This window comes from Magnolia sinica, chromosome 17, assembly GCF_029962835.1.
Source record: "Magnolia sinica isolate HGM2019 chromosome 17, MsV1, whole genome shotgun sequence".
NCBI lineage: Eukaryota > Viridiplantae > Streptophyta > Magnoliopsida > Magnoliales > Magnoliaceae > Magnolia > Magnolia sinica.
In genome coordinates, this window is record NC_080589.1 from 20,700,461 (window position 1) to 20,708,586 (window position 8,126).

Sequence of the window (8,126 nt, forward strand, 5' to 3'; positions counted from 1 at the left end):
ATGGTAAGAGCAACCTGGTATTTACCTTAAGCAGTATGGTATGAGACTTGTAAAATGTTGCAGGTAGTAGGAGTTTTTATGGTGGTCATGGTTGTGGATTTTATTATTTTGGATCATTAATGTGGTCTTGAATTTTGCTTATTTTGGATAATGAATGTGTGGATTTGCTGAATTCATTTGAGAAATGAGCTGGAAAAACGGATGAACAATATAATATTCAATGCATCATCAAGATGGGGCTTACAGTGTCTAGGTGCAGATGCTGATGAAAAAGAAGTAAGGAATGAAGCAGCCCGTTCAATCTGATCAATCTACTCCCTAGGGAGGTTGGAAATCAAATGATGTGTACAACAATTCAGGTATGGTTTGCACCAATTCAAGAGACTGTACATTAGGCATTCAATATATAAGACTGGAGTGAGATTGATTAGGCATTTAAATATGTTGCAGGATGTTGTTTGAATTACTTGTCCTAACAGGTGCACAAGTTGGGATGGATTGGACTTCTATTTTGAGAAAACGCCATGATTTAGTTATTGTAATGGAAAGTTAAAAAATTAAAAGAGAGAGAGAGATAATGAATTCCTGGAAAGAAATGTTCTTTATCATTAAGGCTGCTTTCACCAGGTTTGATGCAGAAATCGTTGTCAACTTCACAAAAAGATAAATAACATCATGGCCACAGATTGAAACTTGGATTTAAACAAGGTTCGAGGTGCCGTCAACAATACTAACAGAATCCTCCAGGTCAGATTGTTGATTGGACCTGATTTTATTTAAATGATCTTTATAATCCATTTTATTTAAATGAGCAGACCCGGATGTGCGTCGGAGCTATCTGGATTTTGAGCGGGGGTCCCTGGAAGGTGGGAACTGCTGTTATGACCATGATGAAGCTGTCCATTTCCTATGGACAGCATTGGAGTGGCCTGGCCATTTGGACAGGCCATGTTTGTGTATTAACTCGAAATTGATGGAGCAGACCCGGATGTGCGTCGGAGCTATCCGGAAGAGCGGGGTTCCCTGGAAAGAGGGAACCGCTATTATGACCATGATGAAGCTGTCCATTTTTTACGGACAGCATTGGAAGGGCCTGGCAATTTGCGTCGGATGGCCGTGTTTATATCTGTATTTGTAGGGACCATACCCTTAACCTAAACCAAAATCTATGACCTAAAACTTTAACCTATAACCTAAACCTCAACCTTAACCTAAACCTAAACCTAAACCTAAACCTATAGCCTAAACTCAAATCCCTAAACCTTAACCTATAACCTAACCTAAACCTATACTTATAACTTAAAACTATTCCCAAATCCCAAAACCTATAACCTAAACCTAAGCTTTCCCTAAACCTATAAGCTAAACTCAATTCCTTAAAGCTAAACCTACACCTAATCCTAATCTCAACTCCCTAACCTAAACCTAAACATAAACTTGAAAACTCAAACTTAAACCCAATCCCGAACCTGAACCCGATTTCCTAAACCTAAACCATAACCCATTCTCAAATCTAAAAACCTATAACCTAAACCTAAACCAAAACCAAAACTTATAACCTAAACCCGAACTCAATCTCAAATCCCAAAACCTATAAGCTAAACCAAAACCAAAACCTATAACTTAAACCCGAACCCATTCTCAAATCCCAAAACCTATAACCTAAACATAAACCTTAACCTAAACCTATAACCTATAACCAAAACCTATAACCTAAACCCGAACCCATTCTTAAATCCCAAAACCTATAACCTAAACCTAAACCTTAACCTAAACCTATAACTATAACATAAATCAAAACCTAAACCTAAACCTAAAACCTAAACCTATAACCTATAACGTAAATCAAAACCACCTTTCCCTAAACCTTAACGTAAACCTATAACCTATAACCTAAATCAAAACCAAAACCAAAACCAAACCTAAACCTAAACCTAAACCTAAACCTATAACCTATAACCTAAACCTAAACCTAAAACCTAATGTATTCTCAAATCCCCAAACCTAAACCTACACCTAATCCTAATCTAAACTCCCTAACCTAAACCTAAACCTAAACTTGATAACTCAAACCTAAACCCGATCCTGAACCCAAACCTGATTTCCTAAACCTAAACCTTAACCTATTCTCAATTCCCTAAACCTATTGCTTATAACCTAAACCGAAACCAAAACCTATACCTTAACCTAAACCTAAACCTAAACCTATAACCTATAGCCTAAACATAAACCTAAAACCTAAATGTATTCTCAAATCCTTAAACCTAAATCTGAACCTTAACCTAAACCTATAACCTATAGCCTTAACCTAAACCTGTAACCTATAGCCTTAACCTAAACCTAAAACCTAAATGTATTCTCAAATCTCTAAACCTAAACCTACACCTAATCTTAATCTCAACTCCCTCACCTAAACCTAAACCTAAACTTGAAAACCAAAACCTAAACCCGATCCCGAACCCGAACCTGATTTCCTAAACCTAAACCTTAACTTATTCTCAATTCCCTAAACCAATTGCTTATAACCTAAACCGAAAGCTAAACTTATACTTTAACCTAAACCTATAACCTATAACCTAAATCAAAACCACCTTTCCCTAAACTTTAACCTAAACCTATAACCTATAGCCTAAATCAAAACCAAAACCAAACCTAAACCTAAACCTAAACCTATAACCTATAACCTAAACCTAAACCTAAAACCTAATGTATTCTCAAATCCCCAAACCTAAACCTACACCTAATCCTAATCTAAACTCTCTAACCTAAACTTGATAACCCAAACCTAAACCTGATCCTGAACCCAAACCCGATTTCCTAAACCTAAACCTTAACCTATTCTCAATTCTCTAAACCTATAGCTTATAACCTAAACCGAAACCAAAACCTATACCTTAACCTAAACCTAAACCTAAACCTATAACCTATAACCTAAACATAAACCTAAAACCTAAATGTATTCTCAAATCCTTAAACCTAAATCTAAACCTTAACCTAAACCTATAACCTATAACCTTAACCTAAACCTGTAACCTATAGCCTTAACCTAAACCTAAAACCTAAATGTATTCTCAAATCTCTAAACCTAAACCTACTCCTAATCCTAATCTCAACTCCCTCACCTAAACCTAAACCTAAACTTGAAAGCCAAAACCTAAACCCGATCCCGAACCCGAACCCGATTTCCTAAACCTAAACCTTAACCTATTCTCAATTCCCTAAACCAATTGCTTATAACCTAAACCGAAAGCTAAACTTATACCTTAACCTAAACCTATAGCCTATAACCTAAACATAACCTAAAACCTAAATGTATTCTCAAATCCCTAAACTTAAATATACACCTAATCCTAATCTCGACTCCCTAACCTAAACCTAAACCTAAACTTGAAAACTCAAACCTAAACCCGATCCCGAACCCGATTTCCTAAACATAAACCTTAACCTATTCTCAATTCCCTAAACCTATAGCTTATAACCTAAACTTAAACCTAAACCTAAACCTATAACCTATAACCTAAACATAAACCTAAACCTAAACCTGTAACCCATAACCTAAACCTAAACCTAAAACCTAAATGTATTCTGAAATCCTTAAACCTAAATCTAAACCTTAACCAAAACCTATAACCTATTGTAACACCCCGTGTTTTTAGAACCCAAGTACGAGACTTGTTCTGGAAACCCGAGAGTTAATAAATCAGAGATCTAGCGGAAGATTAAAATCAGAGTATGATAGCGTAAGCAAGCATGGATTAATATCATATAAGTTCAATTATTTAGCCCACTCAGCTGGGGGCCTTATTACACTTTTTTATTTTTAAACAAAAATTACCAATGTATCAAATTAAACATAAGAGCACTACTGCTATTAATTTAAATCGAAACAACCGGCCGCTTCTTGTTGCGGCTCGTCTTCGTAATATCCGTTTTCAGGCTCCACCATCGTACCATCAGGGTCAGTACTATCGTTTTCTCCACCTATACCTGCATACTCTGTACGGTTGGATATTCGATGAATGAGTGGCCAGCTCAGTGTGAATTCCCCTCAAGATTACACACCGCCGCCTTAGTTAAGCATAGTTAAAAACAACAACATTCAAAATAGTACATGATGCAGTCTTTTTATATGCATGGATGCATGAATGCGCATCGACCTGGGGATGTTTATCCAGTCGGACTTGGGCTCGTCACCCATGCAATCATCGACCTGGGGATGTATCCAGTCAGACAAATAGGTCGATAGTCGGTGGTCTGGGAGGTAGCAAAGTAATCCCTTAATGCTCCCAAGGGAACATGCTACAACATCCAGAATTAGCCACCCGTCATCGCCAATATGCTATGGATGCATGATCAGCCAACCCGTTATTATTCCAATTACAATCAGCCATTTTAAGTTACTCAATGGTCACTGCGCAGCGTAGGCCGACAGCTCGGGCATAGTGTCCCATTACCACCATCCCCGGCTCATGAGATTTCTCCCACCTTAGGATGCTTAATGAAACCCATTGATCAGTGGTCAATTAAATTAATTGAGTAGGGAATCTCATGTCCTACATAACCTTCAATCGAGGGTTCATTCGATTCCACACTCCATCATGTTACATCCTAAGTATGGGTTCACATACACTAAAGGGTTTACCCACTAATAAGTGTAGTGAATATAGGTTCATGATGACTTACAATAATTCATATAAAAATACACTGCTATAGCATGACAGGCATATGTTAAGCATAATAATCAAAACAGGTCATGATGTGAACTATAAATTAAAATGAGAGCTATCATGTAGCAACTATCACATGTAATCATGTTTCACAATTATCGATCATAAATCATATATAAATCATACAAGAGATCGCATGCTATGAATTAAAAATTTTAATATTTGATAAAGACTATAACTTAAACCAATTTGGAAATGGAAAGCTTAAGGGGAAAAATCATCACCTTATACTTTGAATTGCCTACCAGTGTTGCTAGGGAGTGCGTGTTTCCTTAGAATCAGACCCTATCATGAGTTATAAATTTATACAGTTATGTTCAAGCTTACAAACTATTTAGGGTTAAGATCTCAACCTAAGGTCTAGATTACCTAGACGGGTCGAACATTGATACATGTAAGATCCAGGTAACGTTAACCACACTCCACATGGAATATATGTATAGTGATCAAACCAGAGATCATGTGGGCCCTCAGATTACTAGAGAAGTAGTACCCCATCCAAGTCGGCAGGTGGGATGGAAAACTTCGGCCAACTGGCGTGCACGATTAGGATTTATTTGGTAATAATACCAAAAAGAGAGGGGTTTTATAGCAATGGATGAAAAGATAGATATTTATATATTAAAATCAAGAAGTGAGAGCCAGACCTTTTAATGTGGCTGAAATGCAACCGGTTTCAAGAGATCCGCACTAGAACTGGAATCGAAATTTTAAAACAGAAAACTACATGAGGCGATCAAAACAGGAGAATTTAAATCCAACTAAATGGGAGAACGGAAAAATTCTAATAATGGTGGAAATTGGAGTTCAGATCTGGGGTTTTACCTGAATCTTTCAGCTTCCTCTTCCTCCCACGTTTCTTCTTTTCTTTCTGTCGTGGCTTATACTGGTGGGACGGGAAGTCTTTTGTAAACATGAGGACCCGTGCATATCCTTCACGTGAAATCTTGGCTATCCTTGGTTTTGGTGATCCTCAGGAGTGTACACATTATGTGTACATGCACCACCAATGTGTGGGGCCTTCAGTGAGGATTAGTGAGATCCATACCGTCTGTCATGTTTTATGGGTCCTATTTAGGCCATCTGACTATGGGTGGTGCAATATCAAAACTCAAGTGGCCCATGCTAATGGGGCACACCCCAAATCTAAACTACATATCGCTACAATGACGATTTTCATGGGCATTGGTGTAGCATGCGAGAGATTTCCTTTTCCAAATCGGTCCTTCAGTTAGCAGGGTCCACTGAGGGTGGGGATCTCCCATATGGAGTGGTGAGATCTATTGATGCTAATCCTAGTGGGAACATGATTGATCTATTGATGCTAATCGTAGTTGGGACGTGATTGTTTTAGGAGGAAGAAACGGAGGTAGTTCTTTTTGAATTTGAATACATATTTCGGAAGGATTTCTATCTTGGAGAGTTGAGACTTACTGCAGCATTGAGTGGGGTCCACTTTGATGGCATTCTCAGAGATCTAATCCGTTCATTAGTTTTGTAGGGTTGTTTTAGGCCAAGGGCCAAAATATGGTGGGAATCCATTGATCAGGTGACCTATACGCGGGGTAGGGAAGTGGGGTGAAACTCGTCATTCCGCTCGGTTTAGTCGCTGTAACAACAGCTAGCTTGTGCGGAAAGAATGCCAATTCTGTTTTATTAGGTGGGGTCCACTTGTGATGATCCTTCGGAGAATCCATGCCATTCACCACTATTTGCATGTCGTTGTAGCCCACAGCCCCAAGTTTGAGTCAGATCCGCTTTCCAGGTGGGCCACACGATCTGTTAATACATTAAATGGTATTTAACGTCAAACTCCATGCACGTAGAAATTTGAGTGAATTGATATTTTGTGAGAAGTTCACTTTACCACTAATAGTTGTACGATCCGCTCTGTTCATTGTGTTCCCCATATCCTGCTAGGATTAAGGTCCAAAAATAGGGCAGATCTGTTGATCGGGTGGGCCATACTATCCGATTCAAGCATCAATGGTGGCATGTAATGGCATTCACTATTTACGAACTCGCCATCCATTTTTTAACCAGCATCCGACGCCCGTTATGTCGAAATGTGCCGTCCGAATGTCTTGAAATTTGACGAACATGCATCATTTTTCGTGCTATTTCATGTGATCCAGTTTGGGTCCTGATCTCCCGAGGATGAATAAAATATTCTTTTAATGGCTAATATACTTCAAAATTCCAAAAGAATATTTGTACACCTCTAATCAATAAGTTACCGGGCAGTTTGGACTTAGAACTTAAGATCTTCATGATGATCGGTTTACCGTGATGTTCTTGTAGCCCGTTTGGCAGATCCAAATATGACCGGGGGTCAGATGACTAGCTAAAAATAAGAGAACTTAATGGTTAACACTCTTACTATGTATGTAGGTGGGTATACGGTCAGTTTCGTAAACGGATAATATGTAAAGCGGGTTTCAGGAGAATTAGGGGTAAAGCATGTGTATCGTCAGATTAGGGTGTCTTATTCATACGTGTAGGTTTTTCAGATTGTAATTCTAATGGTGGGTTAAGCATATTCATATGGTGTGAACAAGGTGAACGGATCAGAATCTTGATCTGATAAGTGTACGGACGGATGTAGAGATTAAGTAGCTAAATTAATAGGATCTAAGGGCTGAAATTTTATGTGTACGGTTGATTTATGATAATTAGACCCGGTATAAAATTTCACATGAAACGGATCATGAGAACCATGTGAATTTGAATTCAAGGTATAGGTTGATGGCATTTTTGTAATTATTGTTAATCTAAGAGTTTTGTGAAATCTAACAGTTCTACTTGGTTCTATGTCTATTTCTAAACAATTCTTACAAAATAACTTGCATCTAAATCATTATGGTTAAAGAGTTATTCACCGATTTAGTCGAGGGAAGGTACATGTATCCGACCACATGATCAACGGTCGGATGACTTGATTTATGGATGAAGGTCATTCCCAGTGGTCAGATTCAGGTTTGAGGATAGATGCAAGGTGAGAATAGTTAAATTAGTATCGTACTCATTATATGGTAGACTAAATTTATGGTAACACCCGAGGACTTTCAATACTTGGGTATTGAAAAGTTCGGGGTGTTACAATCTACCCCCCTTAACAAAATTTCGTCCCCGAAATTTATTTATTTGTTCCACTTGTACTGATCCGTTATGTTTAGTATTTTACTTTATCCCTCGTGAGGTGGATGTACATGAATAGGTGTGGATGTAATTGGCTTACGTGGAAATCGAGATGTTACCATATATATATATATCTACCCTCTAAAATAATAATAATAATAATAATAAACAAATAAATAAATAAATAAATTTTTGCCCTTGAAATTACCTGTGACGCGTTATTGAATAAGTGAGGGTACTTTTCCATGACTTCTGCTTCTC